The sequence below is a fragment of the Pogoniulus pusillus genome, chromosome Z (genome assembly GCF_015220805.1).
Source record: "Pogoniulus pusillus isolate bPogPus1 chromosome Z, bPogPus1.pri, whole genome shotgun sequence".
Lineage (NCBI taxonomy): Eukaryota > Metazoa > Chordata > Aves > Piciformes > Lybiidae > Pogoniulus > Pogoniulus pusillus.
This window is the reverse complement of record NC_087309.1, coordinates 85,886,632-85,912,904: the sequence shown is the minus strand read 5'-3', so window position 1 is coordinate 85,912,904 and position 26,273 is coordinate 85,886,632. Positions and strand designations below refer to the sequence as shown.

The 26,273-nt window shown below is 42.4% G+C and overlaps 1 protein-coding gene across 1 annotated transcript in view; it reads left to right on the top strand.

Annotated features, from left to right (window-relative positions):
• The first annotated feature begins 2,669 nt into the window (after positions 1–2,669).
• MEGF10 (multiple EGF like domains 10) overlaps positions 2,670–26,273 on the top strand; it is a 128,891-nt gene continuing 105,287 nt past the window's right edge. Inside the window, exon 1 of the mRNA XM_064176489.1 lies at positions 2,670–2,702. The gene's annotated coding sequence lies outside the window, so the exon portion shown is untranslated. The remainder of the gene's footprint in view (positions 2,703–26,273) is intronic.

Sequence of the window (26,273 nt, the reverse complement as noted above, 5' to 3'; positions counted from 1 at the left end):
GATCTAGACTGTGAGTGCAAATTTCATGTTCTAATGCAACGGTGTTTCTGCATGTTATCTGCATCAGTCATGTTCTATATTTTCACATCTAGTTATTTTCAGATAATATAATTCAGCTGAAAAAATGGTAAACATGAAAATATTGTATAGGTACATCTGCAAATAACACTTGCTGTGCTGTTCGTATACATGTACATTTTATTCTTACATTACTTTTTCTCAGTAGGCAATGTTTAAGACCCTTCCTCTTCTGGACCTATGCGCTTCCTTTTGAAGCTTTACTACTATCCAGTGTCATTTATCTGTGTTCATAATTTCTTGTGGATGTACTCAGTGGCCTTGAGATGCTGATCTAGTCATTCTGCCCTGTGATTTTTGTTTAGTGTCTAGGATCCAGATGTTCTACACAATAAATCAAATTTTCTGTACTTAAAAAGAAACCAAAACAAAGTCATAATCGTACTTTTTTTTTTTTTCTTAGAGTCAGTAATTTTTCTTAGAGACTGGCTATTACTTATTTTAAAGTGTTTCTTCTGTGGGAAAGTAAATATGCTTACATAGAAATTATATGGACTATATATGGGCATCAGTTTAAAATATTTCAAATATTCTGAAATCGAGCCTTAGTGGCTGCATTGAGGGGCACTGGTAGCAACAGCAGAGAGCAGACATCATCAAGTCTCGGTTCTTGTAGTCCTTAGAATTGTTAAGAGCATTTAGGCTTCAATTAACATCTAAACGCTCCTATCACCTCACTGTATTCAAGATACGTAGTTCCCTCCTGCACTCTGAACAGGAATTACTTCCTAACTGCTGCAGTTAGTTGTTGAGAACCCTGACTTCTTGACTGCAGCTTCTTCAAGAAAGACTTTGCAGCCTAGTGTGTGTTTCTGGCCAGCAAACTGGACACGTTGTTTAGCATGCCCCCATGAACGCAACATAGGGTAGCTTTCATCTTACACTACCTATAATCATCTAAAAGTTAATGTATCTAAGTCATGGTGGGTCATCAAAGACTGGTTCACTTCATCTTAGGATAGGTGTTTCACAATAGGCAAGCTTAATTGCCCTTTGCAGTGATGACTAGCTCAAATTGATGCTTACCTTTTTATGAACAACTACATTTTAGGAACAACTACATTTTAGTACAATGTTTGATTCTACACAGGTTTATAATTTTTTTATAGAGACACCTGAATTGTACTTCAGATTGGTTTGTATCCACTAAACAATGTTTTAAACTTTACCTCGCTGAGAAAATCGATTTCAGGTGGTAGAAATGAAAGTGTACTGTCGTTCTTCATTTGTTATGAGTGAGAATAATGTTCCAAATAACCAGGAAAGTGTGGATTTTATTTTACTTAGTTATTTCTTGAGGTTTAGTAACTTAGGCTTCAGATAAAACTGTCATTAGTTCTGACAAGGTTAATTGCAGGGATTAGAAATATACATGACAAGAAATTTGAGGTTGTTTGTTTTGGTAAATCGAAGATATTATCTGCAGACAGTGTTATAGCTATTGCAACTGTGTAGCTGCCATATCCTTTTGGTTGTTCAGCCCTCGGACGCTTGCACCAACAGCAGGTGTCTCTGCTTCCCAGCACATCTCTCCACATCCCCACGGGCCCGCTCAGACCGCCCCTGCTTCTGGAGCTTGCCTGCCCTGTTCGGCCCGCGCAGGCTAGGACCCCGCTGCCGCACGCAAGCCTGAGCCATCGGCAACGGGCGATGCTCCCCGCGCTTCCCCAAGGGCGAGGATGTGTAGTGGCACAGGTTCCCACCATGTGGAGTGCAAAGAGCAAAACTACCATCTGCAGACAATACCAGTTATGCAAGGCAGATTTCCCCATGCAAAAGCTCATTTGGTAGAATAGCTTCTGTCCTCATTAATTACAATTGATTTTCAAATTTTAACTTTTTATCATTAGTTCGTCGTTGAGAGGCTGTGCTAAATGGAGTTTGGGGGACACGCACTACATTTCTAAGACTTCTGGGCTCTCTTTTGTATAGAGACACAAGTAGTGGTTGCTTAGTTTTGCAAAACATTTTCCTTCCCATGCTCTGTGCTGAAGCTTTAGACACGAACCAGGCTCGCAGGTCTGACTTTCCTGAAATGTTTGGTCAGTAGTAAGTAACTCCAGTTAAATACGCAAATGAAGCTGGAAGAGCAATGTCCTTCCTTTCTCAAGCAGTACTGGAGGGGAATACATACTGTGGGTGCCCTGACGGAGCCAAGATTTAGCTCTCCCTTGTGCAACCTAAGAAGCTTTGATGATTTTATTCCTCAGTCACCTGCTGGGTACCCATTCTCCGTGAGACTGGACGCATGACCTCTGAGGCCCTTATGTAGCTTTCATGTTGCCTGCAAGCGACGGGATGGAGGCTGTTTTGGAGCGGAGGAAAGGAGAAAGAAGGCAGCATCAGTTCCGGAGAGAGCTCTGGGAACTACATCAGCCATAAAACCTTCTAAATGGTTAAGTGTCTTTCCGCCCATTGTGCCCACAAGTCGCAGCCCGCGGGACGCCGCCCGCTCGCCCTCCCCGGCGGCGGGGCCGAGGGCAGGAGCCAGGGGAGGGGGCGGGCCAGGCCGGGCGGAGGAAGGGCTGCGCTCCGCCAGCCCCGCGGCGCACACCGCCCCTCGCTCTGCGCGGCGACGGCGGCACCCTGGACCCGGTCGGACGGGGAGGACGCCCGCGGGACAGGTAGGTAGAGCACCGTCCTGCCCCGCAACTACGGCGCCGGAGGCTCCCTTGCCAAGCGCAGGTGCGGCGGCATCCCAGGTCAGGCGGTGGCATCCCAGGTCAGACGGTGACATCCCGGGTCGGACGGTGGCCCCGAGTGGGGCGAGACGAAGCGGCATCGCCCCCGGAGGAGGGGCGTGGGGTTTGCCCTCGGCAGAGGTGTCCTCAGGGTAGCGATACCGGCACTTTTGCAGAGCAGACAAGCTCCCACTCGTGTTTTCCTCCACGTTGTCGCCGCTGGGTGATGGAACTTGTGAGGCGGCTCTGGGGCTCCGGGCAGACGCATCTCACTCGCCCGGCCTCGCATCGTATCCGGCTGCCGCACTGTAGCGGTCCGGAGCCAAGACGAGTAGGTGCAGGCTCGCTGAAGAGCAGAGGATTTGCTCCAGAGAGTTTTATTTTTTTTTTTTAAAGAATACCCTTTATTTTCACGGAAAGACTTCGGCATTCCTAAATAGCGAAGGGTGCACACTGAAGTAGGAGGGTGTTTGCGTTTATCTGTAAACATGCGTGACCTGCACTTGAAAATGTGTATTTGTTTAATAAGTTGACATCCTTCCAGCATATGTGTTTCAGAAACTCTCAGTTGTGTGGTGTCCTGTACAGATTTTCTTTTGGCGGCAGTCTGAGTGGTGTAAATATTTCCTGTTCTGTGTTTCAGCCAAGAAGTAGGCTTGACCTGGAAATGTAGGCACAAATCAATTAGGAAAAAGAAGCAGTTGCTTTTCCTAGAATGAGCTTGAAGCACAAGGTTTGCTGGTAATTCTATAAATTACTTAAATGTTGCCACCAGTCACTGAGTACCTAAATGTAGTCGAAGAGATGTACTTCCCAGGGGTGGTGTACAGCTCAAATTTTTCTCAAGTACAAACTTGATTATAGAGTGAGTTTGAAACTTCGGTTTGGAACATGCTGTCAGTACTGAGGATGTTCATGGTGTTCTTTCTTAGGTATGTAAGAGCATTGGCAGCAGCAGTCTGGAAAGCAGATGAACACAATGACTATTTAGGAAAAATGTTTTTAGCCAGCAACTTGGGAGAACAAAAAACAAAAAACAAACAAACAAACAAAAAAAAAAAACCCAAAACACCAACAAACCAACCCACAAAATAAAAATAAAGAAAAACCCCAAGTCTGAAGGGTTAACATTTGTTTCCCAGCAGATGAGCTATAGACCTAAGATTAATAGTCTTAGATGCTATGACTGAGCAGCATGTCTGATGTAAAACTGAAACTGAAAGCTGTTTTCAAGCTTCAATTTCCTTGTCAACATCCCTAAGTAGCATTTGTGCACAGTACCAGAAGGAAAATGTACACAATGAGGTATGTGTGATCTTGAAGTGTGTGGAAGCATTGAACTGTCTGAGCAGGAGACAGAATTTAGGAAAGTAGTAGTCTGGGTAGCCAGATGATCTCTATTGATTGCAACTCAGTGATTCTGTAAATTAAAAGTTATTAGGAAGCCTATTTTAATCTTCTGTTGCAAGTCAGAAAGGCCAGCAGGTGTGCTCCAGGTTTTTAATAAGCTGGACAAACAATATGATTTAGGTTCATGACTGTTTGCTTGTATAACTTGTGCACTTGCTCAGCATCAAAACAAGAGACCTTATCTAGCAAAATTGGTTTGTCTTTTCTTACACAGCACTGTAATCACTTTGTGGCCTTGCCATAGAATAAAATTAAGTTGTTCTCACAAGGTGGATCAGTTACATCTATTAATGCTAATGGTTAATATGATGTCCAGGTGGCATGGCTTTGCATTTGGATTCTTAAGATGGATTCTTAAGACTTGAGTGTTAAGAGTTTCTGATAGAATGTGAGCAGTTCACAGAGTTGGCACTGATATTTCTGTGTGTCCCTCACTGATTTCAACCCGTATCTTGCAAAAAAAAATCTCAACTGTTGCAACTTAGTGACCTGCACAAGGTAAGCTGTTTAATTCTCCTGGAAGTCACTTACCAGGTATTTCCTGTGTTTTGAGTATCAAGTGATGAAAGTCCAGAGTCTGCACACTTCTTGAGGGAAGGGTTGTTCACGCTGGTTTGGTGTCCCCACAGACAACCCCAGTATACAGAAACTGTATGGCCTTTGCTGCAACAACACAATGTTTATAGCAATTATTACCTTTTAGCTATTCAAGCTGAAATATGCATGGCTAATACGAACACTTTTGTTGTGACTAGACGTGTGGAGTTTTGTCGACACAGGGTGGGCACCAGAAGACTTGTCCATGGGTTACAATGTTAAATGAACTGTTCCAACCGTGCAGGTGAATGTAAGAGACTGATGAAGTAAACAGTTCTTCAGCAAGTCATAACCACAGTTTCTACCAGAGGATATATTCCACCCAGTGAAAGTACCTAGGGAAGCAAGAGGTGTTCAACAAAAACAGTTAAGTCATTTATGCAAAGAAGACAGGAACTGCGCATTAACATACTTAAGTTTGATTACCATCTAACAGAGTTTGGAGTGGGCTTTTAACTACAGCTGGTAAGGATCCCTTGAATTTACATGCAGATTACTTGGCAAGAGTTTTGCTGTGTCTGTACCTACATTTTCCTTGACTAGGCATTTTCACTTCTCATTAGGAAAAGTAAGTGGCTTTTGAGGAAGGACAAAAATAAACATGCACTATTATTCAAAGATATGTTGATTATTCTTTGGAGAATTCTGGATGTGATCCAGTTTGGGTTTTGGGTGGTGGTTTTTTTTGTTTGTTTGGTTGGTTGGTTTGGTTTTTTTTTTTTTTTTTTTTGTTTTTTTTTTGGTAGTGGAATGCAGGGTAAAGCAGTAAAAAAATCACTGTAAGACTTTAGGTATACAGTGGAGTGGTGTGATGGAATTTTAGTCAAAGTTCTTACATCCTTACTCCAATTAAGCAGTATCTTCCTTGATGAATGATGCCAGTGGCACCAGATGTCATTGTCTGGTAGTCGTTACTCAACTCACTGCCAGCAATGGAATTTGACCCTGATTTTTAATGATAAGAGATGATTTTCCCACTAATTGGAACTCATATTCCCCCTTGAAGATCTGAAACATTTGGTAGAATCAGCCTGCCATGAATGTTGATCTAACTCCATTCTTTTTTAATTTATGAGAAGCATTTATGTCTTCATATTCTGTGAGTTTTTCTTAAGGAAAGAGTACGCATTATCTAAAACCATGGGTCAGAAAAACAGGAGAAGTATTCTGGGGATGGATCTGCTTTAGTACAATAGCATTATTGATTGTGTCAGCATTCTTGTTAATTAACCCATTCAAACTGTCTGGTCTTTAATTGATGTTTTGCTTATGTAAGGAATTGTGGTTTATTCCTTTGATTGTACACATTAGGTTTATAGTAAAATTTAGGCAGCCAGCTCTTCATGTTTTATCTGTGTTTTGTATCTGATTGTTGGAAAAATTAGCCCATAGTCAGCAACAAGATACTAATTCTGAGCCCTTTTGATGTGCAAGACAACAAAATGGGCTGACTTGCTATGTGGCCTCTGGAAAGAAATCTGTCTGTTCTCTGCTGCTGCAGAAGAGCAATCTACTAAGCCTATCAAATTATTTTTGTTGAACACACAGAGATGGAAGTTAACTCTTGAAAATAAAGGGGAATATAAAGACTTCATATTAATGTGTTTCATATATTGAATAAAAACGCTAGTGCTAAGGGCTGTAGGTTGTACTGCTCTGTGGTCCCACTAGTCTAGTCAGAGGTAGTCACAACAGCAGAAAAATAGTAGCAAAAGTAATGTTGCTTTTTATAATCTAAGATTTAAGACAAAAGCTGATAAGAAATAAGGAAAGAGAATGAAATAATGAAAGCAACTGCGAAACCAGTTTTAATATTATTAATCAAAAATAATGGAAATTAAAATGTTCAAAGGGATTAATGATAGATTTGTTGGTTTGTTTTTTTTTTTTCTTTCTGGTGAGAGCCTTCAAATAGGACCCACTGTAGAACTACTTCTCTGAAACACCAGTATGTTACCAGTGAGGGCTTGTACCATGGCCCTGCAAAGAGAGGCGTCAGCATCTTGTGAAGTACAAGAAATGGTGGATTTGAGAAGAGACTATAAAAGACAGGGAGAGACTGGGAGAAGTCATAACCTCAGGGCAGTGCAGAAGATTAATTTGTCAGGGTGGACATGGAAAGACTGGCAGGGTTTTGTGGTGTGGATGAAGTTATCCTGGGGGGGGGGGGGAGGGAGAGGTGACCCATCTCGGTGTTTTTCATAGGCTAGTCTAGAAGAGTGTGCTCAGAACAGTGGTGGAGAGTGTGGAGAAGGAAGAGGGAGGGCTGCTTAAGGCTGCTCAAGAAAGAAAAATAATCAGGGAAGGGTTGATGAGTGTTTAAGGTGACTGACACCTCTGTGAATACTGGTGAGGTGGAATACCAAGCCAGTGTTTAGCAGAAGAGATGTTACTTTGATGAAATGCAAAGGAAAGATGACCTGGACAGAATCCAGTAAGCAAGCTTGTGGTTTGCTGTTTGATGCAAACTTCTCGACTGCAGTTGGAAGGAAGCCATTGCTTTGTAAAGTTTTCTCTACATCACAGGCGTTAGGCTCCGAGTTCTTGCTGCATTGTGCTTAATTCTTTCAGGGGCAGATCTCTTCAAAGTGGATAGCAGTCTAACTGTGAGACAAACACATGCATCACAAAACGATGCAGTGGTATAGGGCCGGAGGATGTTCTGAACGTATTTTGGTTATAGCTCTGTGAGAATACTTTTCACTAATGAAAACAAAGACATCCGTTTAGGGTCTGATTAAGTTCAGTGTGTTCCCAGCATCGTTTGAAGTTTCTCCTATACAAAAATCTTATCTGCATTTTATGACTCTTTGGAGTACTTGGTGAGTTTAAAAGATTGACTCATCAAGTGACAGTATTGTCACCTTGTAAGTTACTTGTCTTTGTCTTGCAGAAATATTTTGATTTTATCTTGCAGGCTTTTTTTTTTTTTTTAAGTATAGGAGAAAAATATCCAAGATGGTGGTACCTTTAATTTCGGATTTTTGCCCTGATCCTCAAGTGTTACTTGTAACAAAATAATTTTCTGCCTAAGGGCCTAGAAAAGTCATGGTTTGCAGTGGATGTGGCCATGCCACATAGTGCCTGTGCTCAGCAGTCACACAGAAGCTTTGCACCGATGCCAACCCAGGGTGTGAAGAGTTTCCTGAGAGCTTCCCAGCTCTGGCTTCCCAGCTCTTGATCTGCTTGTAAGATGAGGTTTCCCAAGGGGAGCCAGCATATGCTGTAGGAAACTATATGGTGTGGTTTCATTTTGACATGAATTTTGACTGTCATAATTAGTATGTAAAGAGCCAGGGCTACAGGATGCTTCCGCCTTGCGTTGTAGACACGGGCAGGCACAGTGAGGTTGTTAGCTGGTGGAACAAAGGGGAGGAATTTGCAGCTGTAGTGCTATGCTTGTCTTTTTCTAAACTGTGGCTTAAAGGGATCTCACTACCGTGGCAGTATCCATCTGACCTCACATACTGCAAAAGTGAACTAAATGAAACTTATTTTTATGTTTTCACTGCTGGTGGCTTCATTCAGAACTTCTGTACTGTGGAAGTCTGTTTATTGCTCAGGAATTTAGCTTGGTGTTGATTCATGCACAGTGATTGAGGTGGTGGCTACTTCATGTTATTTGCCCGTTTCTTCCTAGGGCCCCTAAAGCAATGTCAGAATCAGTTGATTTGGATGAGGGCTTTTGAATCCTGACTTTTAAAGTTTCGGCATTGGTGAACTGACTAACTAAAGGGAAAGAGTTTCAATCACAGCGCTCTGCCAAAAAGAGCCCCCAAAGTGAATGTTTTATGTGAAAGCATGCCTTGCAGTTTAAGCCTGGAGTGACAAAGATTGTAACACAACGCTATTCATGTGACAGCTGGACAAAGAGGCCATTATGCACGGCTGGCTGGCATCAGATCCTCCCAAAGCCAGCCTAAGCTTGGTTGCCTCGAGAACACGAATACACTGGAATTGCCCGCATGTTAAAAAAGAAGAAAAAGACAAGTGTGTGTATGTGTGTCTGTGTCTGTATGTGTCTCTGTGTGTGTGTGTGTGTGTGTGCGCATATGTGTGCCAAGGTCCAGTTCAAAATGACATAACTGATTTGTGGGTGCCGTTTTTGTTTGCTTGTTTGTTTGTTTGTTTGTTTTAGTATTTGTTGCCAGAACTTAGGGAAAAAAAACATGCAGCTTGTCACTGAATTCAGATACAGTGGAAGCAAAACACAGTATGTCAGCAGACTTGAGTAGATCTTGTAGTTCCATTGCTCAGTGCTACAAGGCTGTTTCCCACTGTGAGCTTTTGAGCATCTAAAACTGAGTTTTGGTTTCTTCTAAAGTGATTGCAAAATTTTGGACCACACTGATCTGTCAACACATGCGTGTTACAATCACTGGAACTTAGGCACAATTCGTGCTTATGTGTGTTTGTCAGATTCATTTAAATGTGTAGTGACTTCTGAAGCCCTGAGGTTCAGGACCACTATCAAGAATCAGAGCACTTGCTACGTGAAGAAATGTAGCTGACAGTTTGTAAGATGTGGCCCCAAAAGACTGCAGCATACTTGTGTCAGCCATTGTAAGGCTACTTAAATATAAGGCAATCACAGCTGAAGTGGAAAGCTCTTCAATTAGAAATGTATTTGCTTAAAAATAGTTATTTTGCCCTTGCAGCCCAGGGGGCTGGTCTGTCCTCTCTACTGCACAGAAGGTGGCATATGGTGATGACTGCAGTCACTGTTGACCACACCCAGCCAAGGCATTTTGGCCTCACTTTCTACTTACTGCTGTATGATTTTGTTCTTTTTGTTTACCTTTTAGTGTTCTTCCTTTTTATTTTTTAATCCTCTGCCCTTTTTTCTCATTTTCTCTTCTTTCCTTTTGCCTTCTTGCCTCTTTCCTTTTATCCTATCATTTTTTCTTTTTTTTTTTTTATTATTCTCTCCCTTCATTCTTTATTTTCTTTTCTCTCCTGTTTGTCTCTCTCTTTTTTCTTATTCTAATTGAGGGTTTTATTAGACTAGTATTTGCTTTTCAATGGTATTTTCTCCTAGACACATAGCTTAAGGAAAACATAATTTACAGAACATTATTTTCTTGAGGGCTGGAGCACTTCTGCTATGAGGACAGGCTACAAGAGTTGGGGTCTTCAGCATGGAGAAGAGAAGGCTTTGAGGAGACCTTATAGTTGCCTTCCAGTATCTGAAGGGCACCTACAGGAAGTCTGGGGAGGGGCTATTTACAAGGTCTTGTAATGACAGGACAAGGGGTAATGGGTTTAAACTGGAAGAGGGGAAAGTGAGGGTGGTGAAACAATGGCACAGGTTGCCTAGGGAGGTTGTGGCTGCTCCCTCCCTGGAAGTGTTCAAGGCGGGGTTGGATGAGGCCTTGAGCAACCTGTTCTAGTGGGAGGGGGTGGCAGGGGGTTGGAGCTGGATGATCCTTGAGGTCCCTTCCAACCTAAACCGTTCTATGATTCTATGTTGGTATTGGTGTTAAAAGAGCACACAATGAGTTCAATTCCTTTACTTTCACTTAAGGTTCTTTTCTCTTTTTTTTTTTTTTTCCTGTTTTGCTCTGGCTGAATACTTTCTGAATACAGAAATTCAAAATATGAAAGTATTTCATGTTCTAGAGTTTCATTTTGTTTATACTGACACATTTTTCCTACTTTGTTTACATTGCCTAGTGAATATTTTAGTTTAGAGAAGCTTTTGAAGTGCAAAGAGGAACAGAAAAGTTTTTTTTTTTTAAACTGGTGACAGTACTATTAAATAATTAATCTTTTTATTTATACAGTTCTCCATCATTAGACTTTTCTTTGAAGAGTTGGGTTTTTTTTGACTATGCTTTTGGGAGAGACAATCACCAAAATGACTTATGCCTATATTAAGAGTTTAGTGTCATCAAGAATTAATTTGAAGAGGGTTTGGTCTGTGTTTGGTGTACAAATGAGGCATTAGGAAGCATGCTATATTGTTTACTCTGTCAATGCTCAAACAAGTGCCTGAAATACTGCTGAATTTGTCACTCCCACCTGCACCAATGAAGGCTCAAGCTCAGCCCTCCTTTATCCAGTGTTCGCTAAGGGATGTGTGTAGTAGCCATCTCTTGCCTACACTCAACCATCATGCTCCAAAACCAGGACTCTCAGAGGTTGTTAGAGGCTCTTTATGAGCTTGGCACTTCTGCTCACAAATACTTTTTTTATGACAAGTTGCCTATGGTTGAGAATCAAAACTAGAGAGCTTAATTAATTTGTCTGAATTTTACATGTTAGCCAGGTTTGGACTAAAACTTTCTATTTTGTTTGGTGGTTATTGCTCCTTTTTTTAACTTCAGTGTGCTTGTAGAGCCTCACTGCTCCTGGGATAAAAAACAGGTGTTTGGTTGGGAAGCAAGGTTGGTATCGCTGCAGACTCCTGACTTGCTTTTACCTCTAGTGATTACCCTACATGTTTTGTAAATCTTTTTAATAGAACTATTGAGGATACAGCACAGCTGGTATCAGAGGGAGACTGTGTTGTTAGCCTAAGGAATCCAATGGTCTGTCTGCGTAAGTCAGGTGAATAAATCCTTGCTGAGATTAAACCTGGGTTAGGCAAGCTGTGTTTTTTTTTTAATTTTCTTTTCTTCAGAAAGACCTCAATACTATTTTTAGACTGTGTTAGAGGGGTGCCAGACTGCATAGAAGTGTGGAAAATGTTGCTTGTGATTTCTCTGTGTGCTGCCATTAAAGAATGTTTGCAGGCCGCTATTTAGCCTCATGACAGTAGTGAATTTTAGTTTTCTGTATAATTACTTTTTTTGTGCATAAGAATCTCTTCACTTATGTCACAATGAATGTCCAAAAGGTGAGACAGCACATTCTCTACCTCCTGAAGACAGCAAAGGAAACAGCTTCTCCAGATTGGAAATCTCAACTCTCACATGTCGCTTTTACTTGGTGAAAGGCAGTTTTCACTTTGAAATAGTAATGTTTGGATTTGTACAAATGAACTCGTGTCCTGGGTACACCTTACCATTCAAATCCCATCCACTTGTACTGTGTTTGATTTTGGGACCAAGTAAATACAAACATGTATTTTAAAAACTATGGATAGGGAGTGACTTGGAGATGATGCTCTATGATTCTTGCCTGCTATATACAATGTGGTATAGGTGTCACTATCTCTCATGATGTAAGCTCTCACAGCCCTCTTTGAAGTCAGGTCAAAAAGTTTTTGTGGAAAATGGGAAGGAGATTTAAAAGTTGCATTTGATGAGTCTTGGTTTATATCCCCTCTAGAGTGGTGTTTACTTCCATGGAAAATCAATGACTGTAATAGGAATAAAACATCTAAACAAGAGTTCTTATCAAGTCTTAAGTGGGAGTCTCATTTCCACATACTTGTACCCATGTCCTCTTTGCCCCTAAGATTGTGATGCTGCTTCCAGAGCCATTACTCATGTGCCTTGTGTATTCTCATTCTCCTCATAAGTGGGCAGGTGAGTAATACTAATAATGTTATTATGACCATCATCAGTATCTTAGTTATTTTTTGTGGATTCTGGTTAACCACGTAGATGCTTTTAAGAGTGAGTAAAGATAATTTTTTTTTTTTTGACTGCCATGACAAAGACTGGGGCACCTGTGACTAGGTGGCTGCTGTTTTACACTGGTGTTTTCCTGACATGACCTATAGAAAAGCAAAAAAATGCATAATGCATTTTCCCAATGTCTTCTTCATGAATAGAGAAACTCAAAGCCCAGGAGAAAAAAAGAGCCCACCACCCCAGCCTTGCTGCCTGTTGCACTTGCCTGCTGAGGTGCAGGAAATGTGGTGGTCTACCAAGTGTAACAGCTTTGACAGCCCTGTTAAACCTATATCCTTGTTTTCCCATGCAGGGAACTAATATCTTAAACCTTGGCTAGGCTATGGATTTTGTGTGGGCTTGAGTGCTCCAGCTGTAGCCTGCTAAGGCACTGAGGGCTGAGCTTTTGGCTTTCAAAAGGATTGAGGAAGCATTCCCATATGGGGGACCTATGTGTCACATGCTTGGGTGTTTGACGTGGAGACTGCACCTTCCTCTGGTTTCCAATTTTTGCAATCGTGTTTCTAAAGAAAATTTCACATTTTTTTCAGGCTGCCTGACTTGATTGTTCTGTCACCACCAAAATCATAGTCTGCCCCTTCAATGTCTTCTTTTTGCCTACAAAATCCCCTCTTAATGCACTTGTCTCCATCCTTCTGACTTCCTTCTGCTTAGACAGTGAAAACACAGGAGTGATTTGGGTCCTTTTTTTCTGCCATAGCTGTGGACCATTGGAGAGCTGTGTATAGGCTCTCTAATTGGAGCAGAGCATGGGACGGGGACATTTTCCAGCAGCATCACTGGCTTGTGCGTTTAACTCATGGCTCTACTGCTCTGTAATGGAACTTTAGTGCTGCTTTAATCCACACCACATGCGGGTGACCTGATCAAATCCTGTGGGAGGACAGAAACACTGTTGTGTGTGTGCAGAGCAGTTGCTCCGAATCTGACGTTCAGCTGTGGCCAGGCTTGTTTGGAAGTGAAGAGTAACTTGATCTTCAGCCTTTCCCTCCCCCTCCTCAGACTGATATTGTAAATAACAACTGTTTCTGAAGAGTACCTGCCAGTGTGATTGAAATGTGCATTTTAAACAGAGTGGTAGATTTCATGAAACTTTCAAGTGTGTGAAAAGAATGTGCTTAAAAAAAAAACCCCACTTATATTTACAAATTAATTTTAGGTAGTCTCCTTTATTTCAAAGTAAAAGGTACAAGAGAACAGATACTGTGGGCCTGATTCACTTGCATTGAATAACGCAGGATTAACTGGAGTGAAATCAGTGGACTTTCAGAGTGAGGTGTGTTAAAATGAATCCCTTGTGCGTTAATCCACTCAGTAGTGCGTAGTGGGATCTCTGAACGTTAACAGCCGCCTGTTGTCCAAAGCTGCCTCCAGCAAAGCCAGAACCAACTGTCCTTTCTAAACAGATTATTAAACTGTCTTTTAGAAAAAAAAAAAAAAAAAAAAAAAAAAAAAAGCTGAATTGCCAGCTCAGTAGTGACTCTGCTGAGAAGGCATGGTAATATTAGTGCTCTTTCTGTTTGAGAGTTGGTTTAGACTAAAGGCACTATACATGGCAGATACTACTATGTAGATACACTACAGGGCTTAATCACTTTATGATAGAAGATGGTACTGAATAGAAGTCAGTTACACTGGTTTGGGGAAGTTGTTTAACCTCTGAACCCTCCCCCCAAAAGTGCATTCTTAAATACTGAATAAGATTTACTAAGTAGTTGTTGAAAACCAAACCAAACCATGAAAAAACAGAGCGACAAAACCACAGCAAGACAGTTGCTTCCTTGCTTTAAGTATCCCTGTGCTGTCACTAGATTTTTCCATCTCCATAACCCATTTCTTAGAGCTGAGAGACTTAACCTCATCTCTGGAACAGTATTGTTCCTCTGCAACTTCAATGGACTTTCAAGATATGCTCTGTGCTTTCTTGCTGAGCACTAAATTCTTGCCGATTTACATTATGTATGAATAACAACAGTCAGGATATGCATTCATGGCAAGTGAGCCTCAAAGGATGCAGAATATTCTGGTCTGGGCCACTAAAAGAAAGAAGAATTTATTTGTATCTTTGCAGACTGTCAACCTTCCTGTGTGTCCTACACCCTTTTACTAGTTGACTTTTATTTTGACAGTGGATCAGCTTCAGAAAATAGGTTTTTGGATTGGTTTAGTTTCCTAACGTAGTACTGGAATGCAGGGAGGAAACCCTGTCTCATCTAGAAGTGAGAGAATATGTGAAGAAAGCCTGAGATTGCTGCCTCTTGGTCTTCAGTAGGACATTTTTGGAATAAGTAGAAATCTATTGTAGTCACTCCAAAAATATCTGACGGCACTCAGAAGGGTCTCTGGAGATTGCATCCTAGAATGCACTTTAGTCTTTCTTCTCTAGTGTAAATCTCTCGTTACACTTATAAAGATACCCTACTTTCCGCTGTACTACCTCTCTCCAGGGAAATAAGAAAGTTGTAGCACAACAAGGTTTTGTGTTCAGGACAGATGTGTGGTTTTCTCCATTGCAGCTTACAGTAGGAATACTGATGGGAAAAATAAAGAAATGGAAAGCAGACAGTCAGGAGAGTGGTACTGGCCTCTTCATGGGCGACCTGAATTTGTTTAAAATTCTCTGGCATGGTGTTGTGTGTGGTGAATCTATGTAAATGTCTGTGTCTGTATTTCATGATTCTAGTGCTACACCCACTGTGAGATAAAACATTTAGACATGAGTGTAAATACTTGCCACATACAGTGTTGTTCCCAAGAGTAACTTTGAGAATGGAAAGCCTTACAGTGTTGGAAAAAGTGTTACATATCTTAGGGAGCATAAGTTGATAAAAATGCTGTATTTGAGATTATTACTTAACATAACACTTTCACTGTGCTTAAGTAAGTATATCCTATCTTTTGCTAAATTAAAGAGGTTGAGAGTCACCAGATATTTGCAAATGCACATGGCAGGAAAGATATCCTAGGGATAGTCACATGGTATCTTGCTGGAACCCCTTGCAGCATGGAGCAGCCTTGCTCCTGAGAGAACAACAAAGGCCTTCAGACAGTGACAGAGAGCATCTGCCCTGGCTCATCTCACCCACTGGGGGAGACTCCAAAAAATAGTCAATTGCTGTCCTGGTGGGTGGGGATTAGAGTGTCCCAGTCTGCCATCCAGGGAGAAGAGAGATTTATTTATGGATTATTTCACTGGGCAGCTGACAGGTTGGGTCAGATGAAGTGTTCATTGCTTACCCCAGCCTGTGGTAGGCAGCTTTGCTTTAGCTTTCAACGCAGGGGCATCCCTTTGCCTTTCAGGAGCTGATACAATGGATACCAGTACAGTTTTCATTGCTCTTCTACACATTCCTACCTTTCCTTGCATGCTTTAGAGCAGCACAGAAAATCTCTAAGGGAGGTCAAATAATCCATTGCTCCTTACTGCATGAAATGGATAAAAAGAAGTGATTTTAAGCAATATGGCAGCTGGCCTGTCCATCTTTTGGTGCTTACAATAGCAACATACATTTCTGTGGTCTTAGTAGACAGCTTGTGTAGAATTGGAAAAAAAAAACAAACCAGTCATGCCAGAAAGTGTGTGTAAGCTCAGAGTCGTTTTGCTGTGTCAGGACTGGTGAATGCTAAGAGCTTGACTTTTAGATCCACAAGAGGATCAGCTGGTAGTAAAACCAGTGTAGTAGCAGTTACTGGCTGGCCCAAGTGAGGAGTTTTCACCAAGCATTGTCTTTACTCATTTATAGTCAGTTCTGAGCACAACCTAGCATTCATGGCCATGGGCAGGAGAAAGGTTGTGTTTCCTTCAGGAAGGTTCCCTTGAGATGATTCTTCTACCTCTCCCTCTTATGTGGGCTTTGATTTCTTCTGCTTGTTTGCACTGTCTGCTGCCAGCAAGCTGTAGCTGAATTCACTGTTTCATCATGATGTGCCCTGTGGCTCTGCTGCAGCCAGCAAGGTGACCTGGCAAACACTGGCAGCTTTGAGCTGTTGGTCTGCCTTTGATTTCAGAGTCACGGAATGCTAGGGGTCGGAAGGCACCTTGAAAGATCATCTGCTCCAATGCCCCTCCCAGGGCAGGATCACACAGGAATGCATCCAGAAGGAGACTCCACAACCTCTTTGGGCAGCCTGTTCCAGTATTCTGTCTCGCTAACAGTGAATTTTTTTTCTTTATGTTCACGTGGAGCCTTCTGTGCTCCAGCTTTCACCCATTGCCCCTTGTTGGGTCATTGGACATCACTGAGAAAAGCCTGGCTTCATCCCATTGGCACTCATCCTTCAAGTGTTTATGAACACTAATGAGGTCACCCGTCTGTCTCCTCCAAGCTAAAGAGCCCCAGTTCCCTCAGCCTTTCCTCATAAGGGAGGTGTTCCCCTCCCTTGGTAATGTTTGTGGGTCTGCACTGGACTCTTTCAAGCAGCTTCCTGAGGTCCTTCTTGATCTGAGGGGCCCAGAACTGGACACAATATTCCACATGTGTCCTTACCAGGGCAGAGTAGAGGGGGAGGAGAACCTAACCTACTAACCACAGCCCTTCTAATGCACCCCAGAATGGCACTGGCCTTCTTGACTGTGGGGGCACATTGCTGGGTCATGTTCATCCTGTTGTCCATCAGGACTCTCAGGTCCTTTTCTCTAGAGCTGATGTCCAACAAATCAGTCTCCAACAGATCAGACAGACCAGACAGCTTCATAACTGAGTTCAGATTTAGTCCCAAATTTCCCTGATGATGAAATGAGAATGTCCATTCCATTTTTGCTCTTCCCAGAAACTCCTTCACTGTGATTGTCCATCCCTCTGCAAGTTGCCTGCCCGCTAACAGTGTAGAGCAATGGATGTATTACTGAATGTGAATTTTGTCCTGTGCAATTTCCAAACTCCAGATTGCTTATATTATAATCTGTTAATGGGAGATGACGCTCAGATAACTGTTTTCCCTCTGAAAATAATGAATGCTTGTAGTTTACCTTTTAAGAAAAACCAGCCAGCCATGCACAATCTGCAATACTTGTTTTCATTTTTAATGAATGACTGAACCAAAGCCAACATTTCTGTAGTTTCAGCTGAGCAGCAGCAGAAGTTTTAGCGGAGGTGCTGCTAATGCCAGTTGGGTTATAAGTCTGCTTTAAAAGTCTGCCTGCTTTCTGGCACAGTCCCTGACACATACACTCCAGTCAATCACGGTAAAGAGCCCAATAACAGATGTGGCAATTAAGCTGAAGAATTCTATCTCTCTCTTTTAATTCATATTACAGAGAATAACAAAGTACCTCATTAAACCTACTATCATAGAGGATTTTTTAAAATTTGGCATAATGTCTGCAGAAATTAGACCTCTGAATAGGATACCTTGTTGCTAAAGGTGCTTTGCCAGACAATACTATGAGTAGACCATTTTTATTACGATAGGTATGTGCTCATGCTACTGCTGTGCTTGTGCAACCCATCCTGCAAAGAAGCATAGGTTTAAAGAAGACAACTGTAACATTTTGGAGGATTTAGGCCTTGTGTTGTTCAAGTTAATAAAAATGTGGTCTTAATTCTTGTGGGTTCAAATTGCAGAACTTTCAGCTGAAATCAGCAGCAGACATTTGGGAAGGTTTCAGATAATCTGCAAGCAAAGTAAATGAACATATTTTAATAGGATAAATTGTCTCAAAAACTAATAATTGCAACAAAAAAAGTCATGTTCTGACTGTTAGATCTTCTGAGACATGTGCCTTAATTAGTTTATTTTAATGATCTGCTTGACATTCCTTTTAAAAGAGCTTCAGCTCTTTATCTAGGACCATGCTGGATCTGTCTTTGTGTGCCTTGATCTGCATGTATATATGCACCACTGTGTAAATATGTGTGCATACATGCACACACACACACACACACACATAGAGGAAAATGTATGAAAGGTAGAAAGTATGGAGACACCACTGCACCTTGCATGCTGAAATTTTCCTGTGTGTGATAGTTTGGGTGTTCCCTGCCCCCCCCCCCCCCCCCCCCCCCCCCCCCACTTTAGAAATCACCCAGACTAGACTCAGCCAGCTCTGGAAATGTGAATGAAGCTTATATTTACAGCTAGCACAATATAAAAGCAGATATGTACAGTATATACAGTTATATGCAGAAATATACAAGGTAAAAAGGTAATACAGAAACACAACTCCCTTCCCAGAAACCTGAGTCCCCAGGAGAGGCTCTCAGCCACCCCTTCACCTTCCCCCTACCCCTCTCGACCTTACCCCAGTCCCAAGGAAGAATGGAGGTTCGGCCAAGAGGTTAAGAAGCAAAGTGGATTAGTCCCAAAATGGAGGGTCAGGTTAGAGAGATGCAAGATGCAGCTCAGCCAGCAGCCCAAGTGAGAGTGGTGCCAAATGTTATCTATGTTTTGCTTTCCTTTTTACACATCTCAGCAAGGCTATGAGCGAAGTAGACATCACTCTTGTTTTCATTTCACAGTCTATGATCTAGTCCTTCTCACCGAAACATTCTAGCTAGTGTCAAACTAGCACACCATGGATCTGTCTTTTTCCTCTGTTGACAGATAGGAAGACTAAGCACTAAAATTATCCAGTTGCAAACATGGTTTTAAGTTTGTAATGTGTTTTAAAAAGAATGTAATGTTGTTCAAATGTCTCAAACATTCAACTGCTCTTCGACCTGTTGCTGATATTATGGCTGTAGAAATTACAGGCCACAGATGGAAGAGCGATACCAAATTGTCACTGTAGTGATAAGAAGCAATAAAAATCAAACAAGATAGTAAGTAAAGGTCAGTGAGAAAGCTCATGGATATGTAAGCATTGTTTCAATAAACACATATGCTTACAAGTGTAATGAAAGGTATTCAGTTAGAATAATACTTAAGTCTTGTTAGAGCCTTAAGCTGTAGTAGATTGACTGTGTTGCAGAGACAAGGAAAGGGGTGAGAAAGGAAATGAATATCATAGAATCAGTCAGGGTTTTAAGGGACCACAAGAATCATCTAGTTCCAACCCCCCTGCCATGGGCAGGGACACCCTACCCTAGATCAGCCTGGCAAGAGCCTCATCCAGCCTGGCCTTAAACACCTCCAGGGATGGGGCCTCAACCACCTCCCTGGGCAACCCATTCCAGGCTCTCACCACTCTCACACTGAACAACTTCCTCCTCACGTCCAGCCTGATCTACCCACCTCCAGCTTTGCTCCATTCCCCCTAGTCCTGTCACTCCCTGACAGCCTAAAAAGTCCCTCCCCAGCTGTTTTGTAGGCCCCCTTCAGATACTGAAAGGACACAATAAGGTCACCTCAGAGCCTCCTCTTCTCCAGACTGAACAGTCTGTCCTCATAGCAGAGGTGCTCCAGCCCTCTGATCATCCTCATGGCCCTTCTCTGGACACACTCCAGCACATCCACATCCTCCTTGAAATGGTGGTTCCAGAACTGGATGCAGAGTAGTTGAGAGAATGGGTCTGGTCTTACATATGTTGGTTGTTAGAGTTCCTTTCATTTCTTTACAGCAAGTAGCAACTCCAAAAGTTGCATCAAAAGAATGTCCCAGTGTTGTCAAGCCAGTTTACCATAGTCTTACATGTTGCTCATGCTATAAGATGGCTTCATGAGATTGTGTTGGAATGTCATTGAAAGCTCTTCAGGGAAAAATTGACTTTAGTTATTATTTTCTTTAAAACCTAGAATTAATCAGTCTCTTTTGATTTTGTGTTACGGTCTTTCATTTTCACCTTTGAGGAAAGAATGGAAGAGAACTGCATCCATTTGAAACTTTCAAATGTCAGAATGAAAAATAGAGGAAGTGTCAAAGGAACCACTTCTGGGTTCTTCATACTTCTATCAAAATGTTTTGGATTTCCTCTGTGGTGGGGTGTGGGAAACTTTTATAGTGACTTGTAGATGCTTTGAACTAGGTTGCTAGCTGTGGAAGAGAAAAGCTTGTAAATAAATGTTCAGAAGCTGTTGATTTGAGATGATATTAGTGTTAATTACACTTTTAAAACCACTATTTTCCCTCCCAAAAAAATCAGATAATTTGCAAGCTTAAGTCTGTAACGAAGTGTTGTGATAAGGATTTGCAGAAATGAAGCACTTGGTCTAAATCATGAGAACAGTAGCTAACTGGAATGACAAATTTATTTTATGTAGAGTGCTGTATGCAAAAGAGCTTTTCCTTGGACAATTTGCAAATAAACGTAGTGAAGCAGTGTTACCAACAAATTTGTGCACAAACTGTATCAAATTGTTATTAACTAGAAGATAGAAAAAATAAGAGTGTTCATATGTCTAATTTTTTGTAATGAAAGGATCCAGTGAAAGGCTGTGACAAGTGTGGGTAGCTGCAGACTGAAGAATTTTGCTGGTGATAATGGAGGCTGTGTCTGGGAAAGGGAAGAATCTGATGTATGATGGAAATGTATGTGGAAAAAGAGAACATGCATGTAATTGAGGAAAGAAAGAAACAGAGGCAGTCTTTGAAGAGGGCTGAAATAAGAAAGCAGAAGGCTTTTAAAGGAAAGTGAGCACATGGATCCTAAATTGCATAGGAAGCTGAAGGAATTGTCTGAATCCTGTAATTGTACTCTGTTTAATGCTGGCAATAAACTGGAAGTTACACAGTGTTTGGAAGGCTGGTACTTGAGATAATAGGAAAAGAGAGATCACAAAAGCTACTGTCAAGAGAGGGTGAAACCATGAATGATTCCCACAGCAGTGGAACCAGGGCACCAATGTATTTAAGCTGCCACAGGATTGTCCCAGGCAACTTGTCAGCAGCCATGAAGTATTCAAAGTTACACATGTGAAAACAATATACTTTCTGTGATTCCTGTTATTGAGAAAATCCAGCATCAGATGCCTGGTGATGCTATTTAAGGAATGATGTTAAAAATTCAGTATATATATTTATCATGTTGTCAGTAATAAACAGAGCTTTCATACAGGCCACTAATATCTAACTTGAGCAATAGAGTTATTTGTGAGATATCCAGCCCCAATCTGGAAAATGGGGATGGGGAGCATAGTGAAGCATCCATAATCTAAGAGGAGATGGTTAGCAATCTGCTGCACCACATAGATGTACACAGGTCTATGGGTTCAGACGACATACACCCAAGGGTACTGAAAGAGTGCTCAGCAAGCAACTTTCCATGATATATCAGCAGCTCTGGCTAAGTAGGGTGCTCCCAGCTAACTGGAGTCACCAAGTGAGATACCCATCTACAGGAAAGGCCAGAAGGAGTATCCAGGAAACTACAGACCTGTCAGTCTCACCTTGGTGATGGGGAAGGCCATGGAACAGCATGTGCAGGCGACCTGGTGTCCAGCCCCAGTTGGCATGGGTTCATGAAAGGCATGTTCTGGTTTGCCAACCTGATCTCCTTCTATGATAAGGCGACCCACTTAGTGGATTATGGAAAGGATGTACATGTTGTATACTTGGACCTTAGTAAAGCCTTTGACACCATTTCCCATAGTATCCTCATGTGGATGATTTGGTTGTGTGGCTGATCCATTGGGTTAAGATGTGGCTGGATGGCTGGGCCCAAAGAGTGGTGATGAATGGAGTTAAATCCAGTTGGTGGCTGGTCACTAGTGGTGTTCCCCAGGGCTCAGAATTGCAGTTCTTTCTAATATCTGTCAATGAGTAAACGGAGTGCACCCTCAGTAAATCTGCAGACAACACCACACTGAGTGGAAATGTTGAGCTGCTTGAAGGTAGAAAGGCTCTGCAAAGACATGTGGACGGGCTGGATCAATTGTATGAGATTCTGCACTTGGCTCACAACAACTCCATGCAAAGCTGCAAGCTTGGGGCAGAGTGGATGGAAAGTTGCCTAGCAGAAAAGAACTTGGGGATGCTGGTTGTCAGCTCTCTAAACACAATCCAGCAGCACAGCCAAGAGGGCCAAAGCATCCTGGCCTGTATGAGGAATAGTGTGACCAGCAGGAGTAGCACAGTGGTCGTTTCCCTGTACTTGGCGCTGGTGAGCTTTCATCTTGAATAGCCTCATTCAGTTTTGGGCACCTCACTGCAAGAAAGACATAAAGTTGCTGGAGCATGTCCAGAGAAGGGTAGCAAAGGTGGTAGAGGGTCTGGAGAACAAGACTCATGAGGAATGGCTGAGGGAACTGGGATTGTTGAGTTTGAAGAAGAGGAGGCTGAGGGGAAACTTCATTGCTCTCTACAACTACCTGAAAAAAGGTTGTAATGAGATGGGAGTCAGGCTTTTCTTTCTAGTATCAGATGATAGGATGAGAGGAAATGGCCTGAAATTGTGCCAGGAGGTTCGGGTTAGATTTTGGGGAAAATTTCTCTCCTGCAGAAGTGGTTGGGCCAGGCAGGTGGTAGTCACTATTCAAGAAATATGTGAACATGGTTTAATGGCCATAGGGGTGGTAGGTCAATGGTTGGACTCAATGATCTCAGAGGTCTTTTCCAACCAAAATGCTTCTGTGATTCTATAATTCACTTCTCTTAAATATATGTATCAGCCTTCTAGATTTCACTTTTACTAATGGCTGCCCTGTGATTAATATACAGTGATGGTCCAGTAAAGAATACATTGTTTAGCTTAAAAAAGAGAAGGAGCAGTCTGTCTGTGTGGATATGGGTTTTGTACTGAGCCCCATATTACATCACCTCTCTTAAAATTTGCTTTCATTGCTGTTAACTGGCTGTGAACTGTAAACATCCACCTTGGGAAAGATGTCCATGGCTGATAGTTGCCTCATCCCAGACAGGCAACATCACCAGCCAGCTGCTACACGTTTCTGTATCTCACTCCAGAGTGTGGCCTGTGGCTTTTGTGGGAGCAGCTGACCAGCCTCAAGGCAATCCGCAGCTGTGGAGAGGGATTGGAAGGGGAGGAGGAAGACCACTGCCTGGAGGGAGCAGGCAATGAACAGCTGCAATAGCTCGTCTGCAGACAGGCATTCAGCTGCGAAACATCAACCTCTGAAGAGCTGCACACACTTGAGAGAAAGAGATGTGTGTTGCCTTTACCCAAAATATGTCCCCGAAGCAATACAAGGCACACCTTGTGAAGATCTTCTCTGGTCTGTGTTTGCAAAGTTGGTTTATTATGAATTCTTCTTATAAACTATTTTCTTTTGTTTTCCTTTCCTCATCTCACCTATACTGTCCCTGTCCTTTGCTTACTCTTATTTCTTTATGTGGTTTGGGATTTTTAAGCATCTTGGGAATTTTTTTTTTTTTTGTATGTAACAGTGAAGTTAAAGCAATAAATTATTAGCCACTAATACCCAGATCAGAAATAGGTAATGAGTGTTATTACCAGACAGCTTTACTTAGTTCACTCGTCCTCTATAAAAGAAGTATGTCAAGGTTTCAAGTTTTTTTTTTAACAGTTCATCCTTCTCAGATGAGTAATCTTTAAGCATACAGTACCCTGTGCTGTAAGTTACCTTACTGATCACAGGTTTGTTGTGTTCAAGACCTGTACCTGTTATCTACCTGAAAAAAAAAAAGTGAACAGTGCTCTGATTTAGTGGACAATGGCAGCTATAGTGAAGTGACCCCATGCTTCTGATGTATGGCAGACTGCCTCTAAGGAATAATAATGAGACCATCTGCAAAGGACCTGGCATGCTGGCATTTGTCTTCTTGCCTCATGCAAACTTGACTTCCACTGAAGACTGTTTTGAGGGAGGACTGGTAAGTGGATATGTCATCCATGCCAGCTTAGCTGCTACAGAAACTCTCACTGTTGAGAGTGTTGCATGGCACTATGTGAAGTTGTGGGCCAAAAGGAGTCTTATTTTTCAAGAGGCTGGAAGATTCTGGGGGAACTCTCATGTGATATTTTACATAGAATTGTACGATCGTTTTGGTTGGAGAAGACATTTAGTATCATCAAGTCCAACCACTGTCTAGCTCTACTAATTCTGCTGCTAAACCATGTACCTTAGCACCCCATCTGTGTACCTTTTAAACACTTCCCAGCATTATGATTCACAGACCTCCCTGGGGAGCCTGTTCCAGTATTTGACAATCCTTTCAGAGAAGACTTTTCTGTATCCAGTCTAAACCTCTCCTGGTGCAATTTGAGACCATTTTCTTCCAATACTCTTCACTAGAGAGACCAAAATTCACCTAATTACAACCTCCTTTCAGATAGTTGTAGAGAGCAAGAAGGTTTCCCCTCAGTCTCCTCATCTCTAGACTAAACAACAGCAGTGCCTTGAGCTGCTTCTCATAAGACTTATTCTCCAGATCCTTCACCAGATTTGCTGCTGTTCTCTGGACCCTCTCCCGCACCTCAAAGGTGCCTAAGCTGAACACAGTACTCTTGGTCGGGCTTCACCAATGCTCAGTACTGGGCTAAGATGACATCCCTGGCTGTGCTGGCCACACTCTTCCTAATACAGGTCATGATGCCATTTGCATTCTCGGCCACCTGAGCACATTGCCAGCTCATGTTCAGATGCCTGTCAACCAGCAACCCCAGATCCTTTTCCACATACCAGCTTTCCAGCCACTCATTCCCAAGCCTGTAGCATTGCATGGGATTGCTGTAATCCAGGTACAGGACCTGGCACTTGTCCATGTTGCAGCCCAAATTATTTGCCTCAGTCCATTGATCTAGCCTGTCCAGGTCCCGCTGAAGAACCTTCTTACTCTCAAGTAGATCAGTGCTTCCTCCAAGCTTAGACTTATCTGTCAGCTTACTGAGGGTAAATTCATTTTCTTTGTCCAGATCATTGAGGAAGATGTTAAACAAGACTGGATCAGTGCTGAGCTCCAGGGAACACCACTGGTGACCAGCCACCAACTGAATTTAACGCCATTCAACACCACTCTTTGGGCCCAGTCATCCAGTGAGTTTTATCCAATTGAAGCAGCCACCCAACCAAACCATGAGCAGACAGTTTCCTGAAGAAACGTGGAGGTGCCATGAGAAATGGTGTCAAAGGCTTTACTAAGGTCCAAGTATGCAACAATCTACTTCCTGTCTGTCATCCAATTAGTGGGTCCCCCTGTCATAGAAGGAGATCAGGTTGGCAAACCAGAACATGCCTTTCATGAACCCATGCCGACTGGGGCTGGACACCAGGTTGCCCTGCACATGCTGTTCCATGGCCTTCCCCATCACCAAGGTGAGACTGACAGGTCTGTAGTTTCCTGGATACTCCTTCTGGCCTTTCCTGTAGATAGGTGGTATATTGCTCAGTGATCTCCACAGGATCACAGGATATTAGGGGTTGGAAGGGACCCAAGGAGATCACTGAGTCCAACCTCCCTGCCAGAGCAGGACAATCCTATCTAACACAGATCACAGAGGAACACATCCAGACAGGCCTTGAAAGTCTCCAGAGAAGGAGACTCCACAAGGAGTTCTCCAGTCAGCTGGGACCTTCCTACTTAGCCAGGACTGCTGATATATGATGGAAAGTGACTTCTTGAGCACTTTCATCACTTTTTCAGTACTCTTGGGTGTATACCGTCTGACCCCATAGACTTGTGTACATCTAAGTGGTGCAACAAGTTTGCTCCCCATTCCTTTTTTCTAGCTCAAGGGGCTGAGTATCCAGTGAACAGCTGTTACTGCTGCCAAAGACTGAGACAAGAAAGATATTGATGACATCAGAAGAAGATACTGAGTGCTTCAGATTTTCCCCTTTCCTTGACCAACATGTTACCCCTGCATGCAACAGAGGAAGGAGATTCTTGTTAGTACCACCTTTGTTGTTAGACATATTTGTATAAGGATTTCCTGGTCTCTTTAACAGCTGAAGCCAGATTAATTTCCAGCTGGATTTTAGCCCTTTTAATTTTGTCTTTCCATAGCTTCACAACTTTGTAGTCCTCCTGAGTGCCATGGTCCTTCTTCCAATGACCATAGACTCTCCTTTTCTTCCTAAACTGCAACCAAATCTCTATTCATCCAGGCTGGGTGTCTTTCCTGCTGACTTA